The sequence below is a fragment of the Triticum dicoccoides genome, chromosome 4A, assembly GCF_002162155.2.
Source record: "Triticum dicoccoides isolate Atlit2015 ecotype Zavitan chromosome 4A, WEW_v2.0, whole genome shotgun sequence".
NCBI lineage: Eukaryota > Viridiplantae > Streptophyta > Magnoliopsida > Poales > Poaceae > Triticum > Triticum dicoccoides.
In genome coordinates this window covers 130,810,080-130,834,862 of record NC_041386.1, presented here as the reverse complement: position 1 = coordinate 130,834,862, position 24,783 = coordinate 130,810,080, and positions in this window count along the sequence as shown.

Below are 24,783 nucleotides of genomic sequence, written 5' to 3'. Positions count from 1 at the left end.
GTGCACAATAGGTGACTCTGACGTAGCTTTTTTAGGTACGGAATTCCATCTACCGGCATTCTCTCTCTTTGTGTAAACCTTGCATATTACTAGAATTACTCCATAAAGCATCATTATACATAAAAACATTATAAATAACAGTAGGAAAACTTGATGCAAAATGGACATATCAGTGGGCAAGACTCTCGTGCTTCCACCCGGAGCTTGCCTTCGCTTGGGACGACGGAGTCTGGAGCAGTGAGTAGTACTGGGCTGCGTCGACATACACCCATTGTCTCTGGAAACCCTCGGCATCGGGGTGATCTCCATGCCCTCGCCCACTGTCGCGCTCACTGCGCACACTACAAAAAAACACTTTCGTGATTATACATGTTTTTCACAGTAGGTCATGTTTTCTGTCATGCATGTACATCCATAACAATTTTATGACAGAATCAAGATAAACTTGTCCCGTCGTAGAAGTGTTTCATGACAATACCAAAATTATCATCATGGAAGTGTCCACTTCCATGACAATAAATGGCGCGTCATGGAAGTGCTTTTGTCAAGGGTAACCGACACATGGCATCCACCGTAATCGGTTTCCATTAAGCTATCAGGTTCAGGTTTGGATCCGTTAACCCGTTAACAGCCCGGACTAATGGGGATTTTCCACGTGTAAAATTCTCAATGGCTAGAGGAACCATGTGTTGGCTCACTGTTGGGATAGATGTCATCCACTCATTAGACCGGAGGCGCCTATGATACATCGACACATGGCACGGCCCAACAGAGGCCCATTCCGGTGAAAAGGCATGCCCGTTTGACTTGGTCAAAAGGTAGCGGGCTGGCCCACAAAAAGCCTGTTAGCGACATGTTCGCATATAGCCCATTTACAACCTGCTAACTCACGACCCGTTATGGCCTATCCGAATTAGGCCCAGTAGCGTCATCTGGGCCGTCCAATATAAGTCCTGCCCGGTGTAACTTCCGGCCAGTGTATGGCCCATGATGTCTTTCAGCCCATACGGGGCCCTTTGTAACTCTGGGCCCATTAAAGGCCCAAGGTGAAATTGGACCATAATGAATTGTGTATCGCTTTATACGCATTAACGGCCCATTATTCCGTTCGTCATTTCCCGCCCGTGTTAACTTTTGGCCTTCTAAGGGCCCATTTATTCTTGGGCTCATTTCCAGAATTTGGTTACTTACGGTCCGTTACTGGCCTGTTCCGCTTGTGGGCCAAAAGTTAGCCCTGGTTACAGTCGGCCCGTTAAACCGTTGGGCTGTTTTCATAGTGTCATCAAATACGGCCGATTAACAGCCCATTATGGTCAGGCCATAAACACACGATTTCCACTCTAGCCCATTTATGGCCCATTTTGCGGACCGTTATTGGTCCACGAATAGTACGGCCCATGTTTGGCCAAACGATTATACAGCCCGTACACTACTAGGGAAAATCCTAGTAGTAGCGTGGGTTTAATGCCTATTAGTAGCGCGGGGAACCACGCTACTAGTAAGGTGCTACAGCTATTACTTAGCAGTAGCGCCTGTGGCACACGCTACTGCTAAGACACATAGCCGCAGCGCGTGTTTACTCCAGCACTACTGCTAATCTAACTAGGAGTAGCCTGTTTCCTGTCCATCGCTACTAGTATTAATTTTTTCATTTCTTTATTTTTAGTGTATTTATATGCCGTTATACAAATTTTGGTATAATACCAATTATGAGGTTGTTATATCAACATGTCCATAATAGTGTGTCAAATGAAGGCAGATTAGGTTCAAGTGGAGGCAACATGTGGTGCATGTCAAAAGTATACTACTAATCCAAACTTGATCTAGTTTGGACTAGTAGTACTTTCGATCTGCACCAGATGTTGCTTCCACTTGAATCTAATCCACCAACACAAGCTATTTAATCATCATCATAGGCATTACCACCAACAGTATCTATTTAATCATCATAGTCATAGTGTAGTAGACATCATCATCTTCAAACTCATTCTAGCAAGCTAATCACCACCAACACTAGCTGCGGTAGCTATCTAATCACCACCAACACTAGCTAATAATAATCATCATAGTCATTACCACCAATGCTAGCTATTTGATCATCATAACTCATTTCTATCTAGCTAATCACTCCTGCTGCTCTCTCTCTCTCTCTCAGGTAAAATAGCATAAAAATGTGTACCACTCCTGCTTCATCATGTTGGAGCATGCATATGAACCTATCTCCTAATTGTGGGTTGCACTTCTGATTGCCGCCCCCTAGTGCTTCTCTGTGATCGTTCACAATTTTGCTCCAGTCTTTCACTATTAAGCATTCCTTGCTTTTAGAATTCCTGAATGCACTAAAGTGCATTGTAGGATGTCTTGTTCGTAAACTAACCATTCTCATGCGACTTTTAGTCTCGATCCAGTGAGGCACAACATTCATCGGGAGTCCCTGTGGAACAACATCGTATAGTAACATACTTAGCAATGAAGTTTAGCTTAAAAAATAATGTATGCAGAAGATGCACTGAGGACAAATAGTAAACATTTTACCATCTTTCCTAAATAGATGTGACCGTAGTTCAATACAAACACTATTGGTCGCACATTTTGAGTACTAAGATTTTTAAGTCCAGGAAAATAATTTGTCTTGACAGTATGAAGATCCTCAAGCCATGAAACATAATGACCTATCTCCTCAGAGTTTAGTTCAGCCCCGGGATAGTGGACGGTCATGTCTACCAAGCACCGGACTTTTTTTTTGAATGGAAATAAGCTGTCAATAGAAATTAGTTGTCAACTATTTTTGAATAAACAATATCGAAGACATAAATATGGTTGAGAAACTTACATAACGGTATAACGGGAGGCGGCTGCACATCGACCCAGATGTCGATATTACCTTTAATATCATCTTCCGGACGAATATCAAAGGTGATAACCAGGCTCAAATGCATAAGTCTTGCATAGTGCTTGTCAAGTTTTGCATTCAAAATAGGTGTAGGTGTCTGCGTTGTATAATTTTGCGTGGAAAGTATAACCATGCTTGGTCTTCAAGTAAACTCTCTTTACCTCCATATTAGTTTTCATAGGACTGAAACCTATCTTGTCCAAGACAAAAACTCTTGCATGGCAGGGGATACGCTAGTAGAATAGTAAAAAACATAAAATTATAAGTTGAAGCAAATGAAGCAGATGTCATGCTTAATTACAAAAAAATACTTGTCATTGTGACTTACTGTATCCACTTCGAAGTTCTCGTCCATCTTGATGCCGAAGTGCCTATCATCATCTAGGAAGATTCTGTCGCATAGGCCACACTCGTCTTTGCAGTATTCGCAAATACCGAAACCCTTTTCATCGTCAGACATTTCCTATGTTCATAGTTGAAACATTAATTGAAAATCGATCGAAGGCAACTACCAGGATACTCAACACACAAATCCGGGGCACTCGATATTTCCTACATATTCTAGCACAAGTCATGCCAAAATTCACGGAAAAATCCGGCATGACCTTTGCTAAAATAGGACATATCGAGCGCCTGAAATTTGCCAGAACGTAAATGAATTAACACTCCAGAAAAACATAGGCCACTCGGAGGTGTAACCTGCATACATGACCGACCACTTGGGCAAGCACATATCCTATTTGAGAAACACAAGATATACATTTCAAAATATCTTATAGGACTCATATTGACATGAGCATTCAATAAGCAAAACTAAATCGTAAAATAAATAAGTATTCAAATTAGCATGCATTCAATAAGCAAAAGTAAATCATCTCATGTGTCCATACATTGTCGAATATTATCACTAATACATCTCGAATAGATATAACATCACTAATACAACTAAAACCCTAGCACACGACGGGTATGGGCGCGGGCGGTGGATACCCAAAGAGAAGGGACCATCACAGGATCATAGCTCCAGTGAGATCCCTGGAGAACTTGTGCTCCAATGCAAACGAGTAGCCATGGATGTGCACGTCCTCCTCGCTGACATGGTGACGTACCGCCTCCGCGGGGTCCTCAAGCCTCTGCACCGTCAATGTCCCATGCGACCGCCACCAAAGAAGGTTCGGGTCAACGATGGGCTGGCTTCTCACCTGCGCCCCCTGGTAGGTAGCGCCTCCCAGTACCAGCCCAACGGAGCCCAGTCCTGGATATGGTCCATCTGGTCAAGAAGGTGTCCTCCGCTGAGTCGACGACGAGGATGCGGGATAGGCATCGTCGACATCGATGCGGGAAAAATTGCTTTAACTAAAAAAATAACAACAAATGTGACATGTTCAACTAGTTCTATGAAGTCAACTAGTTCTTACTAAAAATAAACTTACTATATATAAAAATAAACTAGTGCCTAATTAGTACCTAGTTCTTACTAACTAATTAGTACCTAGGAACTACTGCCCTAATTACCATCTAATTTGATGAACTTAGGGGTGAAAAGTGGTATAGGATATTCCAATTATCCAACTTAAAAGTGAAATAAGTGATCAAATTTTACTCGTTTTATTATGCATTACAATAGTGTTTATTCATCATCTAAGAAAACATCATCTAAGAAAACATCCGAGCCGCATCTTTATCCGATAACATCCGCATCCGATTCGTTTCCACCCATAGATGAACCCTAACTAATTTGATGCAACTAAAATTTGAAGAACCCTAGGCAGAGGTAGGGGAGGGGGAGGAGCAGGCATGCTCACCTTGGGTGCCTGTGGCGAGGGAGGGGAAGGCGATGTCGAGGTCAGGGTCGGGGGCGGCGTCGAGGTCGGGGTCGGCGGCGGCGTCGAATCCGGGGTCAGGGGAGGCGTCGAGGGTGTGCGGAGGGCGACGGGAGAGTGCGCGGCGGTTGACAGGGGCGACGGCAACAGCGGAGGAGTTGGATTTGGGGAAATTGATCGCGGGGAAGAGCGAACCACCCGGTTAAGTCAGAAGTAGCAGTAGCTCGTTCCAGGAAGTGCGCTACTGCTAAGCAAGCTATAGAACGTCCCTCGTTACGCGCTACTGCCATTCCTTTCTCTTTTTTCCCTTTTTCATTTATTTTTCTTTACATTTTATTTTTTCCTTTCACCTTTTTCTATTTCTTTCATTTTCATTTGCTTTTCTATTTGCTTTCCATTTAATTTTATTCCCTTTAGCAGTAGCGCCTTTCAGCGTAAAAGCGCTGGAACAAAGCAAGTAGCGGTAGTGCGGTTCGACGTAGATCGCTACTACTATGTGTAGCCTATCGGATAAGCCGTGGGAATTTTAGTAGTAGCGCTTTTATATTCAGGCGCGCTACTGCAACAACTGTATTTGTAGCATTTACATCAGCGCGCTACTGCTACTTAGCACCAGCGTGCTTTTTTGACACGCTCTACTGCTAAAGTTCTGTGTATAAGGTTTTCCCTAGTAGTGGTAGAAGGTCCATTGATTATACGGCCCGTAGAAGGCCCATGGATTCTACGGCCCATAGGAGGCCCATGGTTACAACGGTCCGTATGTTCCATGGTTATTGTGGCCTAGTTATAAAAATAGGTTATTGTGGCCACTAGAAAAACGCGAAAAAAGAACTGCAGTGACTACAAGCAAACAACTAAATAATACAATAAGGAAATAAATAAGCAAGAAATTAATGCTAGGCTATTACGGCTAGTACACATATTACATCCACTTCACATTAAAGTTCGCCACCAGTTCAAATATAGGGAACATAGCAGCATATTACATACACTAGCCGTCTAAATTGGCCACCAGTGCAAATAAACGCGGTAGCAAAACAAGTCCATAACTAAAACAACTTGAGAAGGGCTCAAGAAATGTTATCCTGGGCATCCACCATGCTGGCAATAAGCTTAGAAAGCTTATTAGCTTTCTCCTGTTTGGTGCTAAAATCCTCCAACGCTTGCTGTTGCACGAGAAAGTATGCATCTGAATTCTCCAGGGATTTCTACAGTCCTTCGGCTTGTTGTGTCAGCACAGATCATCGATGTCTTCCATATTGTAGTTGAGGCTCAAGAAATCAAACTGATTTAGACAATGAGTTCGAATATCTTGTGCCAGCGGTAGTGGCCAGTAACTTGAACACTACACCAAGATAGGACTTTGGGGTTGTCTCACTATCTTCAAGATAGTTTTCCTTAGCTGTTTTATCAGCTTTGTTGGAGACCAACAAGGATGTCTCACTATCCTGAACCTTGTATGCATTACTTCCTTTACCATTTCTTAATAAGGTACTCTTCCCCAATATTCTGTCAGCACTCTAAAAGAAGAAACAAGAAGACACATAATAGGTTTAGCATGTAGTATATGAAACTCATTTTGGTGAACCAATTCATTAGTTAGGTGGACATGATTAAACTACCAAGTCTTCTATTGCCAAGTAGTACATAATAAAAGCATCAAACACACATATATCTATGTCCTATGGTCACCGCATTGTCTTGCCAAATTAAAATAGAGACATGGTCCAAATCGTATCAGTTCAAGACAAAGCAGATTTGAAAGAATACAAAGTGTGGGAAACTACACGACACAGCAAGATTTTAGATGGGTACCACGGGTCTACATGTACAACAACACTATTGGCTCTATTGTGATGCTAGTAATGTACATGATGTGAGAAGTCAACTGTATACACAATTGAAATTGAAATCAACAGAGCTATGTATAAGAGCAAACCCATTAAAGAAACATGCTTAAACATACCTGTTGTGCCATTGGAGTTTCGATTGGATCCTTCAATTTAAAAATAAGTTTGTATGAGTAAATACAGTGATACAAGAGCAAAGCAGTATGCACGATAGAAATGGAATCTTAAATGAGAACAGTTGTTCTTCAGGTTTAAGCACTTGTTCTACACGAACAGAGTGCAGTAAGACGCAAGCATATAGTACTTAAAAATAAAAAATGAGCTTATAGACCTTACCACATTCTTGGTTCGGGACGAGTATAGAACCAGACGTTCCCAGTCATCGTGCCACAAATGTGTGCCAGGAGAACGTACGGGAATTTGATTAGTTTCTTTGCCAGTGAAGTATGTTTTCTTCAGATAATTCTGATACTGCCACCAAGTATTCTTGAAGATAGCATAGGTATTAGCACATGTTACCTCATCCTAAGTTTCCAAATCGGTCCTTCTCTATAGAGAAAAATGGTAACATTTGCTGTATTATAACCATCATGGAGGTAGAATGTATGGGACAAAGCAAAGTAATTGCCATGAATAAAATTACTTACACATGACTCCTAGACGAACACCTGCAACTGGCATTTTTCTTCATCTTCAGTATAATATTTCCATGATGGGAATATACACACATAGGATTTAACAACATCCAATGTGATAGGTGCTAAACTACGAATGGTTGGCTGTGCTTCCTCCACATGAATAGGTGTACTAACTGGTGGAGTTGGGGTTCGTCGTGGTAGTATTGGCGCTTTGGGCACTTGAGCTGCCTTACTAACTCCTCTTGTTTGGGAGCTCTATGGTGGAGATGGTGTTGTGTCAACAGGAACTGGGTTACTATCTACTGGGGTTGGGGTTAAATTGGGTGAATCTGGTTCTCTGTCCATCGCAATAGGTGTACAATCTGCGAGTGTCTAGGTTATGTTTGGTAGGGCTGGTTCTCGTGCATGTACAACCGGGGTGCTATCTCCACTAAGAGGTAGCACTATTTTACTTGAACACCGTGTTTTTACTCGCTATATACTTCCATCACCCGCTCCAATTTAAATGGCTGTAAAACAAGAAACATAGTTGAATGTACAGACCTTGTATGAGAGACAGATGCAATAGATAGTGTGGAAAAAGAAGGCATGAAATAGTTCACATGTATATTGCTTAACTAAAAAGGATAGCATGACATAATTTCACAAATATGATGTCTATCTAAACTGGATAGCATAGCATGACATATTTCAAAGATACGATGACTAACTAAACATGATGGCATGAGATAATTATATGATGTCTTTCATAAATAGGTTCGCATGACATAACTCACATACATGTTATCTAAGTAATCAGGATCGCAAGATTTAATTCACATATGCGATTTATATACTAAGAAGAGGGCATTCACATATATGATGTCTGAACTATGAACATGTTGTTGAATATTGTGTATATGATGTCTAAACTATGCAATGCAAGATTCCATATGCATGATATGAGAAGTATAACCATGCCAAGTTAGAGCATACAACTTGGTGGGGAATAGGACTGGTCATCTATATCTGAATCCATCTCTGAGGAGCTATTGGGGCCCAGCAAGAGATCTGATCGACAGGTAGCATTGTCTGCTCTGATGACCTTGTTTTCACTCTAGATTTTTCCATCACCCACTGAAATGGCTGATTCACATGAAGAGTAGTTGAATGTACAAACATTGTCGACAAATGGAAATGTAATGAAGAAAAGGATTGGAAGATATCATTCAAATATATGATGCCTAGTTAAAAAGGATGTCATTGCATATTTCATATATATTATGGCTGGCTAAAAGAGATGAGATTGCATAATTATCATATATGATATAGAAACTAAAAAGGTGGCATTATAGAACATGTCTAAACTAAGCAGATGACATATATAATGTCGAAAGTAGGCACTACAAGGCAACATATGCATGATATGACCAACATCATCACGCCAAGTTGGAGCAAACACCTCGGGGGGTAAATAGGAGTGGTCAGCTACGTCTGAATCCGCCTCAGATTAGATATCTTCCTCTAGATTACAATTTGGAGGGGGCAGTGAGGGTTTGCCAATGAACCCACCATGGATCGATGTCTGCATGCCATTGTATTGACACGCAAAACTCTTCTCTTTTTCTCTACATGTTCAACATGACTGTGTACAATATCTGACATGCATATGAAAAAAATATAGTGAGATTATGTAAGGAGAGCATGGAGCAATCTAGAGTGATGGTAACAACTAGTGGATGGACCCAAAAATAATGATAGTGGGCTGGTGATAGCTTTAATTTAATAAAAAGACAGATGATGATTGCTTTACTATTTGTTTCCCACACAAGATGAACAACATAGGCATACCCTAGGTGAACCAGATAATAGACAGAGATACTATTCATTGCTGCCTCGATATGTGCCCCACAAGTAATTTTAAAACTCAAGTTTGAACATTAATTTGGACCTCACTTGGAGTCTAAGAGGTGAACATGATGATAAAGTAGCAGGAAGTCTTAAGAAATGCATTACATAAGCAGAAACGAAAGAGTGCGACCTCTCTTATGGACCCGTGTAGTCCTCAGGTTCATCGCTGAGTCGATGATGGTGATGCAGTTGCGGTGGGTGACGGCGGCAGTGAAGGAGATTTGAGGCGGTGAAAGACGGTCAGGAGTCATGATGTCTATTTATGGTGGATGCTTTCGTCAATGGAGAAGCTGAGGTGAGGTGGACGACATCGCGACAGGAGCAGGACAAACCACACAAAGTTTTCTTCGACACCTATCTGTAACTGAAGTAATTCTATGAAGGCTCCTTTGGCTTGCAGGATAATAAAAACATAGGGATATGAAAAACACCAAAATAGGATAGGAATGCACATGGGAAATAGAGCATTTGTAAACATAGGATTTCTATCAACTTGGGTGTTTGGTTCACAGGAATTGGAAGAGCAGAGAAATGCAAAGAAACATGGACAAATTAAAGTGAAACAATATGAAAATGTATATAGTTAGAATGTTATTCTACCACTAATGCACTTAGTCTTGTTTTCATGCATAGGATTTTGAAAAGTAGGTACAGGTGGAAGTTTTGCTCCATTCCTTTCAATGGAATGCATGAATAACTAATAGTAGAGTGCCATAGGAAAATTTCCTACTGAAATGTTTTTCCTTAACTTTTTCCTTTGAACCAAAATAGCCCTAGTGGATCGACATGAATGTAGAGTAATAAGTAATAAGTGATGCGAAAAGTGTACAACCTCTTTGGCATAGCCGTGTTGACCTCAGGATCATGGGGTTGGTCACTAAAGAAGTTGCGGCAGAGGTGGCTGGCGGAGGTGTGGAGGAAGATCTGAGGCATCTGTAGATGGCGTACAGGGCACTGCTCTGTTGTGATGGATAGTTCCGTCGTCGGAGCAGCTCCGGGGAGCCGTAATATGTCGAGACTGAAGCATTACAAGACAGACATCGTTAATCTCAAGTGGGATTCTAATAGCATCTCCTATAGATGATGTAAAATACATTACCAAAAAGTGATACATGTAAAATTTACATCACCAAAAAACACCTGACTATAACAGATGAGGTAAAAATTGTTGACTTTAAACTTAACTGTCGAAACTGAAATTTACTGGGGAATATGATTGTTACTGTTGAAACTGAACGCACTGGTAGCACAGAGCCAATTCACATGTAGTTTAGGGCGCTTTAGCACTAGTAGTAGAGAAACAGTGATCTAAATCGGCAGGCGGTCGACGGGGAACATAGTAGCAGATAGTAGCTAGAGCAGCGGCGCCTGGAGGAGCAGCGCAAACTAGAGCCAGAGCAGCAACTCGTGTAGCTGCAGTAGCCCGTGTACCAGCATCAGCGGCGTGAGCGAGATCAAGAGCAAAGTAGAAGCACGAGCGAGGGGAGAGCAGAGCAGCAGTGCGACCGAGCGAGATACAAGGCAGCAGCAGCACGAGCGAGCGAGAGCCGGAGTAGTAGCAGCAGCAGCACAAGAGAGTGAGCTAGAGCCGGAGCAGCAGAAGCAGATTCGGCTGGTATGGATGCCGCCGCCGTCGAAGGAGCCTCGCACTAGGGGAGAACCACCGTGTAGATGTCACCCGCTGCACCTACTTCGAGGTAGCCGCTCCATGCGGTGTGGGATCTAGCACCGTCGAAGCCAGTAGGTCGAGTTAAGGGGAAGGTGTGATGCGATGAGTGTACAACCTCCATGGTGGCGCCGAGTAGTCCTCATCTTTGTCTGAGGAGTCGGTGAGGATACTATAGTTCCGGTGGAGCAGGTTAAGGCGGCACTATCAGGATGAATTAGCCACGATAGATGAGGCGATCGTTGGAGTGGCTCCTTGGAGGTGCAGGACGAGGCGGTTGAACCGGCAAGACGACAAGATTGACGACGGATCCTCATCCGTGGAGGTGGATGAGGGACGTCGAGTTGTTGCGGTGTACGGCGTCTTCGGCGAAGAGGCTCTGGCTGGGCAGTAGTGGGGTGGCAGACGAAGGAGGGTGAGGTTTCGTGGCTGGAGCAGAGAGGTTATGGCGGCCTGGGATTACGAATGGCGAAAAGGAGGTGATGGGAGGGGGGAACCATGACTTAGGGATGCGCTTGTCCAAAAGGTACAGTGTGTTACGAAAGTACCCCCACCGATTTGAACTAGCGGCCCTTTCGGCTCAGGGCTAGAAGGGGGATTTCGCGTGTCGGGTGGAAGCACAAGTGCTCCCTGGGTGATTTTGGTAATTAATGTCAACATATCTCTTGTTGGACTAATATTTTCATCTAGTATATTTAAGAAAGTTCAACAAAGGCGTGGCATGGACAAGAGGATGTGGAACCCCTTCAAGATGCTAAGGACAAATATTGGCAAAAGCTCAACACTCTTCATTTCTATTTTAGTGATCCAAGATCACATTGAGTCCATTGGAAAAGACAATACTATTAAAAGGGGATGAGGTGTTGCTTAATGGTGTACTTGCTCAAAATGCTTAGTGATATGCTCCAAAGCCCTCAACCACTTTCTCAATCCAAATATGTCCTAAACCTAAAAGTCAAACTCGGCCCCACCGATTTGATCTATCCGGTGCCACCGAGTTCACTTGACATAACCACTACCAGAAACCCTAATCAGTTCGTTCTCACCGATTGGGATCTCGGTTTCACCGAGATGGCCTTGCAAACTCTTTGTTGCCTGTTGTAATTATTTCAGTCTCACCGAAATGTTTAATCAGTCCCACCGAGTTTGCCTGGCCAACTCTCTGTTTGCTCATTTCTGAAATCGATCTCACCGAGTTCATGCAATCGGACACACCAATATAAGGTTTTGCCCTAACCCTAGCACATCGGTCCCACCGAGTTGATCATGTCAGTCCCACTGAGAATCCTAACGTTCACATTTTGAATTGAATCGGTCTCACCGGGTTCACCTATTCGGTCTGACCGAGTTGGTTCAAATATGTGTAACAGTTATATTTTGTGTGGAGGCTATATATACCCCTCCAACCCCTTCTCTATTCAAGAGAGAGCCGTCAGAACATGCCTACACTTCCACTACTCATTTTCTGAGAGAGAACCACCTACTCATGTATTGAGACCAAGACATTCCAATCCAACCACAAGAATCTTGATCTCTAGCCTTCCCCAAGTTGCTTTCCACTCAAATCATCTTTCCACCTTAGCCAAATCTATGAGAGAGAGTTGAGTGTTGGGGAGTCTATCATTTGAAGCACAAGAGCAAGGAGTTCATCATCATCACACCATCTATTACCTTTTGGAGAGTGGTGTCTCCTAGATTGGTTAGGTGTCACTTCGGAGCCTCCATCAAGTTTGTGGAGTTGAACCAAGGAGTTTATAAGGGCAAGGAGATCGCCTACTTCGTGAAGATCTACACAAGTGAGGCAAGTCCTTCGCGGGCAATGGCCATGGAGGGATAGACAAGGTTGCTTCTTCGTGGACGCTTTGTGGGTGGAGCCCTTCGTGGACTCACGCAACCATTACCCTTCGTGGGTTGAAGACTCCACCAACATGGATGTATGATAGCACCACCTATCGGAACCACGCCAAAAATCTCCATGTCTCCAATTGCGTTTGCACACTCCAATCCTATCCCTTTACTTTCTTGCAACATGCATGCTTTACTTTCCGCTGCTCATATATTCTTGCCATGCTTGCTTGAAATGTATAGTGAATGCTTTAACTTGTGCTAAAACTCCAGCTCAACTTGAAGTATTTAAAAACTGCCACTTTTGCTTGTTGAGGGTCTAATCAACCCCCCCCCCTTCTAGACACCTCTTCTCAATCCTTTCAATTGGTATTAGAGCTTTGGTCTCCATTTCTTTGGTTTAATCACCATTGGAGGAAGATGGATGAGTCTACGTTGGGGAGTTTTAGACGTAGAGTGCCAATGCTTGATGGAGAGTTCTATAATGCTTGGAAAAATTATATCCTTGAGATTTTCAATGAATATCACTTGAACAAGTATATTACTAGTCCTTGTGCGCCCCTTATTGATCCCTTGCATCCTACCTCCGATGAGTCTCTTGACATGATCCGCAATCTTAGAACCACTAATCTTATCATTAGAGGATTGCCTAGAAATTTGATTGTATGCTTGCCTATTTTTGAATGTGCTTACACCATATGGATATTTCTTGAGGAACGTTTTCCAAACAATTCCCTGAAAAATCTAGATGTGATTCTTCAAAAGTCCAATGATTTTCATAAAATGAAAGCTAGTGACCCTAAATTTGATGATTGTCTATTTGAGCTTCGTGACCTTATGCGTGCCAAAGGAGATGTTGGAGTCAATAGTAGCATCATCTCTCAAGTCATTAGAATTCATAAAGATGAACATTTCCATGGTCATACATCTAATGAATCAGTCTCTCAAGGTGATGATCAATCACAAGACGATGTTGAACATGGGATATTATGATGAGGATGATCATAGTGACTTTGATCTTCATGAGTCTATGAGACACTTTCGTCTTATGGATAACCTTCGTGGTTACATGGCCAGAGGAAAGGAATGGGTTCTTGATAGTGGATGTACCGACCAAATGACCGAAGACAAGGATATGTTACGTGAGCTTGCTGAAAATGACAGCCCTCGAAAGTATGTCACTTTTGGTGATAACTCAAAGGTTAAGGTGGTTGGCCTCTGTAAGGTGGCCATCTCACATGAGAGGTCCATCCAAAATATTATGCTCGTTAAATCTCTTGGATACAATTTACTCTCCGATTTCGGTTTCAACGTCCTATTTACCGAAGTAGATTGCCAAGTGTTTCGAAGAGATAATCATAATATGGTCTGTACCGGTATACGTAGAGGTGATCTATACATTGTTTATTTCACTAAAAAGGCTCAACCTAGAACTTTCTTAATTGCTAAATCATCTAAAGGTTAGTTGTGGAATAGAAGGTCAGGTCATGTGGGCATGCAAAATCTTAATAAGCATATTAAAGGTGATCATATCCTTGGAGTTAAAGATGTTTGAGAAGGATAGACTTTGCAGTGCTTGTCAAGCAGGAAAACTGGTTGGAGGAAGCCATCCCATGAAAAACATTATGACCACGAGAAGACCGCTGGAGCTACTTCATATGGGTCTTTTTGGTTCCAACACCTACAAAAGTCTCGGTGATAACTCATTCGGTTTAGTCATTGTCGATGACGTTTCAATATTTATGTGGGTGTTCTTTGTTGATGATAAATCGCAGGTCCAAAATATCTTCAAGAACTTCGCTAGAAAGGCCCAAAATCAATTTTAAGTGAAGATCAAGAAAGTTCGCAGCGACAACATAACAGAGTTCAAGAACGCCAATGTGGATACCTTTCTTGATGAAGAAGGGATTTCACATGAGTTCTCGGCTACATACACACCTCAACAAAATGGAGTTCTTGAGAGGAAGAACCGAACACTTATCGAGATGGCGAGAACAATGCTTGATGCATACAAGACGCCAAAACACTTTTCGGCAGAAGCAGTTGAGATAGCTTGTCATGCAACTAATCGTCTATATCTTCACAACCTTCTTGGCAAGATGGCATATGAGCTTCTCACCTGTAACAAACCTCAAGTTGGATACTTTCGAGTATTCAGCTCAAAGTGCTACATTCTTGATAAGCATCATCGTTTGAAATTTGCTGTTAAATCTCATGAAGGTTTCCTACTCGGTTACGACTCAAACTCTCACACTTACCGTGTCTACAAAAATTTGACCCAAAAGGTTGAAGAGATGGTAGATGTGAAGTTTGATGAATCTAACGGCTCGCAAGTAGAGCGATTGCCAATTGATGTAGGATACAAAGACCCTTCAGAAGCAATTCAAGACTTGTCTATTGGCAAGATTCACCCAACAGAGGTGAAGGAGAGTACCTCGTCCGTTCAAGTGCAAGCCTCAACTTCACGACAAGGTGAACCTAATGTTGACTTGGAGGCATCCACAAGTGGAACACACCAAGATGAAGGAAACGAGGAAGTACACCAAGATGAACCTCATCAACCTCCCTCTCCACCACCATAAGAGAACAACCACACCAATAATGAAGAAGGCCAAGAGGAATAACAAGATGATGAAGAGGATGTTCCACCCCGACCGAAACAAAATCTCTCACGAGATAGAGCAAGAGTTTCAAGAGATCATCTCGTCGATGATGATTTACAAACAGGGAGAATTACTCGCTCTAAAACTCGTTTGGCTAACTTTTGTGAACATTATTCATTCATCTCTAGTATACCTATGAAAGTTGAAGAAGCTCTTGATGTTCCGGATTGGGTGAACGCCTTGCATGAAGAGCTACACAATTTCGCGAGGAACCAAGTGTGGACATTGGTACAAAAGCCGGATAACAACCAAAATGTCATTGGAACCAAATGGTTGTTTAGAAATAAGCAAGATGAAGATGGACAAGTTGTACGCAACAAGGACCGTCTCGTCGCCCAAGGCTACTCTTAAGTCGAAGGTATGGACTATGGTGAGACATATGCCCCTGTTGCTAGACTTGAGCCCATACGCATGTTACTTGCTTATGCCAATCACCATGATATTACTCTATATCAAATGGACATTAAAAGTTCTTTTCTAAATGGTGAAATTGAGGAGGAAGTTTATGTTAAACAACCTCCTGGCTTTGTTAATCCCAACAAACCAGATCATGTTTAGAAACTTCACAAAGCTCTTTATGGTCTTAAACAAGCTCCTAGAGCACGGTATAAATTCTTGACTAAGTTCCTTATTGAAAAAGGCTTTGAGATTGGAAAAATTGACTCTACACTTTTTACTAAAAGGATTAATGGAGAATTATTTGTGTGCCAAATTTATGTGGATGATATCATATTTGGTTCGACTAACCCTCATTTTAGTGAAAAGTTTGGAAGGCTAATGTCGGATAATTTTGAGATGTCTATGATGAGGGAACTCAAGTTCTTTCTTGGTTTGCAAATCAAAGCAATCTAAGGAGGGTACCTTTGTTTCCCAAAGAAAGTATACCAAGGACTTATTCAAGAAGTTCAGCATGCAAGAAAGAAAAGGTATGAAAACACCAATGCCTACAAGTGGACATCTTGACTTGACTAAGGATGGCAAACCGATTGACCAAAAGGTTTACCGCTCTATGATTAGTTCATTGTTATATCTATGTGCCTCCCGTCCTGATATTATGCTAAGTGTGTGCATGTGTGCATGATATCAAGCAGCCCCTAAAGAATGTCATCTTAAGGCTATGAAAAGGATAGTGAGATACTTAATTCATAAACAGAACTTTGGCATTTGGTATCCTATAAGAGGTCTTCTTTGGATCTTGTTGGCTACTCTGATTCGGACTATGTCGGTGACAAGGTTGATAGAAAGTCCACTTCAGGTACTTCTCAATTTCTTGGTGCATCTCTTGTGTCTTGGTCCTCCAAGAAACAAAACTCGGTATCTTTATTCACCGCCGAAGCAGAATACATTGCCGTCGGTTCATGTTGTGCTCAGTTACATTGGATGACCCAAACTCTTAAAGATTATGGGATATATGTGAAACATGTTCCATTGATTTGTGATAATGAAAGTGCTCACAAACCCGTCCAACTTTCTTGGACTAAGCATATTGAAGTTCATCATCATTTTATTCGAGATCATGTTGCTAAAGGAGACATCGACCTTAAGCATGTTTGTACCGATAAGCAATTGGTGGATATATTAACCAAACTGCTTGATGAGAAAGTATTTAGCCATTTGAGAGGTGAATTTAATATCATTCATGCCTCAAACTTGGAATAGAAACTCAATTTGGATACATGCAAGGCATGAGCCTTTGAGTAATCCTTGATATTTCTATTATGTTGATGATCATATGCCTTGGATATCTACTTGTACTCTTGCATGTTATCTAACCCTTGTAGTTACTTGGATGATCCCAAATTTACGAGATTGCAACTCACTCACACCTTGAGAAATCTCTACATCACCAAATCTCTACAATATGGTGGTTGAATACAAGGAAGCATAAATCCACTCAACATATCCTTTGCCAATTTCTATATATCAAATATTATTTGATATCAAGTTTCATGATTGTCATTTTGGATACACAGGTGCTCTTCCTTGCAAGACTAACCCATGTAGGTAGATAAAATCCAAATATAAGTGGTGCTTCCAACTCTTGATGAACTACATTAACCTTGAGCATCCAACACAAGTTCGACTACATGATCAAGAACGCCATTGGATGGCCCAATGATGATACTGGGTTTTGTCACTATAATCGTCATAGAAGTGTGGTGGGCTGCTACTTCTATGACAAAAAATCATGACAGAAAATGGGCTTTCCATCCTGGGCGGGCTGGAGAAGTAGCTGCAAGACATTCATTGGGCCATCCATGACGGAAAAATATGGTAGAAGCGAGGGCGAGGAAATTATCAAGGAGTTCCCGGTTATGGTGGGTGGTCGGGGGCCGAGCGATGCGCGTTTCTCTCGTACGTACGCGTGTGTGTCTGCGGGGTGTTGGGCTCTAACTAAACCTGAGCAATTGCACTACAGGCTACACGTTACTGAACCCGAGCAATCGATCGATCCCTTGCTGTCTCCTTCACTACTACTGCTGCTAACTGAAGCCGATCGAACACTGCTGCCTCATTCCCTTGATGGACAGTGAGCGTTGTTGGGGGGTTTGGATGAACAGGTCCTGATGGGGGGTTGGATGAATAGGACCCCGTGGTAGTAGAGGTCGTTGCCGCTGGATGAACAGAACCCCGATCGATCGAGCCGGTGGATGAACAGGATCCCATGGATGGCTGGATGAACATGACCCCGTAGAGGGCTGGATGAACAGGACCCCATGGAGGGTTGGTTGAACAGTAGCCGGTGGAGGGCTGGTTGAGCAGTAGCCGATGGAGGGCTTGTTGAACAGTACCCTATGGAGGGGTGGTTGAACAGGACCCCGTGGAGAGGGCTGGTTGAACAGTAGCCGGTGGAGGGCTGGTTGAACATTACCCTGGGGAGGGGTGGTTGAACAGGACCCCGTGGAGAGGGCTGGGTCCCAGCAGTTAGGGGGGAAACGTTTTTTCTGTGAAATACGGTGGCCCTTCTAGTGGGTCCCTGCTGTCAGGTCGAGGAATCATTATTTTTCCGTGTAATAGGGAGGCATTTCCTTGTGTGCGTCCGTGGAACAGCTGTCAGCCTCTCCACGTACAGTCAACGTCCGATGGATGTCGTTTGTTGACCACGTTGACCAGGGCTCGCCGAGAGCACCAGGAAGGGAATGACACGGAGCCGAGGAAGACTCAGCAGTAGTTGACCATGCGGTGGGGAGTAAGAGGGTTTACTAGTCCGGCTGTCGTCGCCGGAAAATAACAGGAGGTGTGGGTGAGTAGAGGAATGGCCTGGCCAGCAATAGAGTAGGGTGGGGCAGTGCGGCCTGTGCGGTAGCACAACCGGCCATAGGAGGCGGGAGCAGGCAGTCCCACCGGCGCTGGTTTGGGCGGCTAGAGCAAGAAGACCAGAGGTTGAAGAAGCACTACGCCCGTTGGATGGACATCATACGGTCTCTGCGGCTAGAATCGTTTATATTGACTAAGTTGACAAAGCCCTTGGTTCGCGTCAACTTAGTAAGCCCATAGGTCATCCTCCGAAACGGTGCGCCCCAGATGTCAGGGGGAGGAATCATTTTTTGGGCGGCTGAAGCTAGAATATCCAAGATTGAAGAAGAAGCACAACATCCATTGGATGGATATCCAACGGCCACTGCTGCTAGAACCGTGTGTTGACTATAAGTTGACAAAGCCTTGCATACGCGTCAACTTACTTTTTCTTTAGGTGACGCGTCAACTTAGTAGGCCCACAAGTGTGTGCCAGAGAACTTATAGCCCATTTGCGATTTGCAAGAATGTACATCCCATTTTTGAATTCTAATGGAATTTACTACAGCCCATTTACAGTTTGTTAAAAGTACAACCCATTTTCTAGCTAGGACAACAATTCATAATTTCAACTAACCATCCAAAACAGAATTCAATAAAATTTCCCACATGTTGATGGGATCTGAAATATTTTTATCCTAAAATTTCTAGTTAGATTAAATACAATTTTAATATAAATTTGTATTACGTAAAAATTCCAACGAAACATTGCGCGCGCAACAATTAATGAAATAAAAAATTTCAAAATACAAAAAAATTATAAACTAATTACGTGTTTGGTGCATTTTTTATAGTTACTTCCAGTTTTATAATGACACCCCATTTATTATTTCTTAAAGCCCATTTCCTTGTTAAGTCTAATGCATTCCTCCTTGGAAAGATTTGCAGCACAACCAGGCGGAGAATAACAAGTTGACCTTGCCTGGGTATTCCTCAGAAAAAGTATAGCTGGGCTAGCCCTTTTCAGCTTGAAAAAAATTAATATCTGGGGTGGATATCTAGCCTAGGCCCGCCCAGTTAATACCCTGCCCTCCTCGGAACAACAACGAAAACATCGCTCAAGAAAAACTCCGCAGTGCTCACACCTCAAAAACACAAATACTACTTGAGCTGCTTGGTCCCAGCTGTCAGACGCTCCTTGTACAATTATCTCGTGTATTGACTACATAGGTTGACAATGGTGTGGGACCGTGATGTCAGGAAACCAGGAGGAAGCAAACAATATTATAGTTGTATATAATAAGGAGGCACTTGCGTACGTGCGGCTATGGCCTTGGTGGGTCCCCACTGTCATCCTCTCCAAGTAAAGTCATCTCCTCATTCCTCATATCCATTGACCATGTTGACAACGCGAGACGGTGGCGCCACAGCGAGCGCAACAACTCGAAGGACGACTGAGAGGGCCTCGCGGGCCCTACAGATGGTTTGATACAGCGCCCGCTGCTCATTCGGGAAGCCAGGATCATAGGGCCACATCTCCATGATGGCATTGTCGTTCGCTTGTTCATCGGTGCTCATTAAGGAGACGGAGGTTGCAGCACAGGTCCTCCTTTGCTGGTAGCTCTTCCGCCATCACGGCATCGAAGTGCGGCCGCACCTGGTCGGAAGCTACGTCCATCGTCTGATTGTCGAGGCTCAGCTCGGCGAGCTCGCTGGCGATCCAGCATGTCCGGCTGCTGGACCGACCCACTGCCAAGCATGAGTCTGACTGCCATGGCACAGCCAGACCGCCTCCCTCGCCCGCACGCGCTTTCCACCCAAAATGGTCAGCGCCGCCCACCCTACTTCCCGGTGCAGGCGATTGCTCCACCTTCAAACGACACAAGTGTCGTCCGCCTGTCTGTGTGCCGCCCACATTAATGAAACGCGGTTGCCGAGGCTGCTACTCCGGCGCCACACGTTCGTCCCTCTGCCGCACACCATTGCTATATAAACTGCTGCGCTGGCCATAGTTGTAGTCATCTGCCTCTGTTCCCTTTCTCCTGTCCACACCATTACTGCCCACCATGGCTTCCTCGTGCTCCAGCGCTCTTCGGGATGGGCGGACGATGGACCACAAGGAGATGGCAGCCATTGCAGCCGACTGGCTGGCCGGTAGGCAGCCGGAGGACGGCGACGTCCCAATGGATAACACGGTAGTCGACGATCCGGCGGCAACCCCCTCCTCTGCGCCATCCTCGTCGGTGCATTGCACCATGACCATCGGCGAGGCCCGTGCCCAATACATGGAAACGGTGAGGCAGAAGCGTGAGGAGCAGTTCTGGGAGGCGCAGGCCGATGCCGCCTACAACCACCATCTCCTCCAGGAGCACCTGCAGGCGGAGGAGAAGATCGCCACGGAGCGGGCAGAGCAGAAGGCGCTTCTCGACTCGTACCGCTCTACCAGCGAGGGCCACCTCGAGCGCTGGCGGTACCGCATGCGGGTGGCGAAGGTTGCGGCCGCCTACAAAGAGAGCGATGAAGCAGGAGAGGCGCTATTTGGCGAGACCGAGGACGAGGCAGAGGACCATGTCGACTCCGACGAGCCCTCGCTCCGCTGGCATCGACGAGACCCTGCTCTGCCGAGGCCCCGCGGCGCTAACAACGAGGTAGAGGACACCGCAAGCTCCGCCGAGGCCTCGCCTAATAACCCACAAGTATAGGGGATCGCAACAGCTTTCGAGGGTAGAGTATTCAACCCAAATTTATTGATTCGACACAAGTGGTGCCAAAGAATATTCTCAAGTATTAGCAGCTGAGTTGTCAATTCAAGCACACCTGGAAACTTAGTATCTGCAGCAAAGTGTTTAGTAGGAAAGTAATATGATAGTGGTGGTAATGGTAACAAAAGAGTAATGAAAGCAAAGTAATATTTTTGGTATTATGTAGTGATTGTAACAATAGCAACAGGAAAGTAAATAAGCGTAAACCAGTATATGGAAAGCTCGTAGGCATCGGACCAGTGATGGATAATTATGCTGGATGTGGTTCATCATGTAACAGTCATAACATAGGGTGACACAGAACTAGCTCCAATTCATCAAATGTAATGCAGGCATGTATGCCGAATATAGTCATACGTGCTTATGGAAAAGAACTTGCATGACATCTTTTGTCCTACCCTCCCGTGGCAGCGGGGTCCTAATGGAAACTAAGGGATATTAAGGCCTCCTTTTAATAGAGAACCAGAACAAAGCATTAGCACATAGTGAAAACATAATAGGTTTAGATCTGAAATCATGGCACTCGGGCCCTAGTGACAAGCATTAAGCATAGAAAAGTCATAGCAACATCAATCTCAGAACATAGTGGATACTAGGGATCAAACCCTAACAAAACTAACTTGATTACATGGTAAATCTCATCCAACCCATCATAGTCCAGCAATCCTACGATGGAATTACTCCCGCACGCCGGTGAGCATCATGAAATTGGTGACGGTGGATAGTTGATGATGACGACGGCGAGGAATCCCCCTCTCCGGAGCCCCGAATGGACTCCAGATCAGCCCTCCCGAGAGGTTTTAGGGCTTGGCGGCGGCTCCATATCGTAAAACGCGATGAAATCTTCTCTCTATTTTTTTCTCCCCGAAAGCAAATATATAGAGTTGGAGTTGGAGTCGGGCGGTCTCTAGGGGCCCAAGAGGTAGGGGGCGTGCCCCCCACCCTCGTGGATAGGGTGTGGGCCCCCTAGTCTTCATCTTTGGCGAGGATTTTTTATTATTTATTGTAAGATATTCCGTGGAGTTTCAGGTCATTCCGAGAACTTTTGTTTTCTGCACATAAAACAACATCATGGGAGTTCTGCTGAAAACAGCGTCAGTCCGGGTTAGTTCCATTCAAATCATACAAGTTAGAGTCCAAAACAAGGGCAAAAGTGTTTGGAAAAGTAGATACGACGGAGACGTATCAACTCCCCCAAGCTTAAACTGTTGCTTGTCTTCAAGCAATTCAGTTGACAAACTGAAAGAAAAAAAGAAAAACTTTTACAAACTCTGTTTGCTCTTGTTGTTATAAATATGTCAAGCTAGCATTCAAGTTTTCAGCAAAGATTATAACTAACCACGTTTGCAATGACTCTCAGGTCTCATGATTACCCATATCAGTAGCATAATCAACTATCAAGCCATAATAATAAATATCGGATGACAACACTTTCTCAAAACAATCATAATATGATATAACAAGATGGTATCTCGCTAGCCCTTCCTGAGACCGCAAAACATAAATGCAGAGCACCTTTAAAGATCGAGGACTGACTAGACATTGTAATTCATGGTAAAAGAGATCCAATCATAGTCATTCCCAATATAAATTAACAGTGATGAATGCAAATGACAGATGCACTCTCCAGCTAGTGCTTTTAGTAAGAGGGTGATGACTCAACATAAAAGTAAATAGATAGGCCCTTCACAGAGGGAAGCAGGGTTTTGTAGAGGTGCCAGAGCTCAGTTTTGAAATAGAGGTGAATAATATTTTGAGCGGTATACTTTCATTGTCAACATAACAAGCAAGAGATGGCGATATCTTCCATGCTACACACATTATAGGCGGTTCCCAAACATAATGGTAAAGTTTATACTCCCCCTCCACCAACAAACATCAATCCATGGCTTGCTCAAAACAACGAGTGCCTCAAACTAACAACAGTCCCAGGGGGAGTTTTTTTTGCAATTTTGATTTTGTTTGCATAAAGCATGGGACTGGGCATCCCGGTGACCAGCCATTTTCTCGTGAGTGAGGAGCGGAGTCCACTCCTCTTGAGAATAACCCGCCTAGCATGGAAGATACAGACAGCCCTAGCTGATACATGAGCTTATTTGAAGGTTTAGAGTTTGGCACATACAAATTTACTTGGAACGACAGGTAGATACCGCATATAGGAAGGTATAGTGGACTCATCTGGAATAACTTTGGGGTTTAAGGGATTGGATGCACAAGCAGTATTCCCGCTTCGTACAGGTGAAGGCTAGCAAAAGACTAGGAAGCGACCAACCAGAGAGCGACAACAGCCATGTACATGCATTAAAATTAATAAACATTGGATGCAAGCATGAGTAGGATATAATCCACCATGAACATAAATATCGTGAAGGCTATGTTGATTTGTTTCAACTACATGCGTGAACATGTGCCAAGTCAAGCCACTTAAATCATTCAAAGGATGATACCACCCCATCATACCACATCATAACCATCTCAATAGCATGTTGGCACGCAAGATAAACCATTATAACTCATAGATAATCAAGCATGGCACAAGCAACTATGATCTCTAATTGTCATCGCAAACATGTTTATTCATAACAAGCTAAATCAAGAATGATGAACTTATCATATTTAGAAAAAGAAAACAGGTCGAGTTCATAACATCTTTTCTCATCTCAGTCAGTCCATCATATATCATCATAATTGCCTTTCACTTGCACGACCAAACAATGTGAATAATAATAAGAGTGCATGTGCATTGGACTAAGCTGGAATCTTCGAGCATTCAATAAATAGGATAAGACAAAGCAATATGTGCTCTTTGTTAAATGAACAGTAAAGCATATAAGAGCCACTTCAACAATTTAATCATGGTCTTCTCCTACTGACCCCCAAAGAAAAGAAAAGAAATAAAACTATTTACACGGGAAAGCTCCCAACAAGCAAAAGAAGAATGGGAAATATTTTTGGGTTTTGTTTTTAATTATTACTAAAGTAAGAAAAGTAAACTACTACTAAGTTTTTTTCTTTTTTCTTAAGGATTATCAAACACACAAGAAGAAAGCGTAAAAGGAACTAAACTAGCATGGATGATACAATGAAAAAGTATGAACACCGACATCTAGCAATGAGTGTGTGTGGACATAAATGTAATGTCGGTGAGAAATATATACTCCCCAAGCTTAGGCTTTTGGCCTAAGTTGGTCTATGGCCACTGCTGGCCTGGCTGATATCCATAATAATAGTTGTTGGGGTCGTACTGTGAGGAGGAATAAGAGGGCTCAGATTGCCTCTGGCTGACAATAATCTCCGGATCCCACTAGTAATTAGACTGTCTTGAAGGATCAAATTGTGGTTCCGGCTCCGGCTCCTTGGCTGGTTCAGGGTTTCGGTAGGCGTGGATAGCCGTCAACGGAACAAGGTACGTGCCTACAGTCAAATCAAACAAAGAAGGAGCAGGCAAGGTAATAGTCTCAGGATGATGTTTATTAAAGAACAATTGATATTTAAGCTCTCCTTCCCTATTCTTAA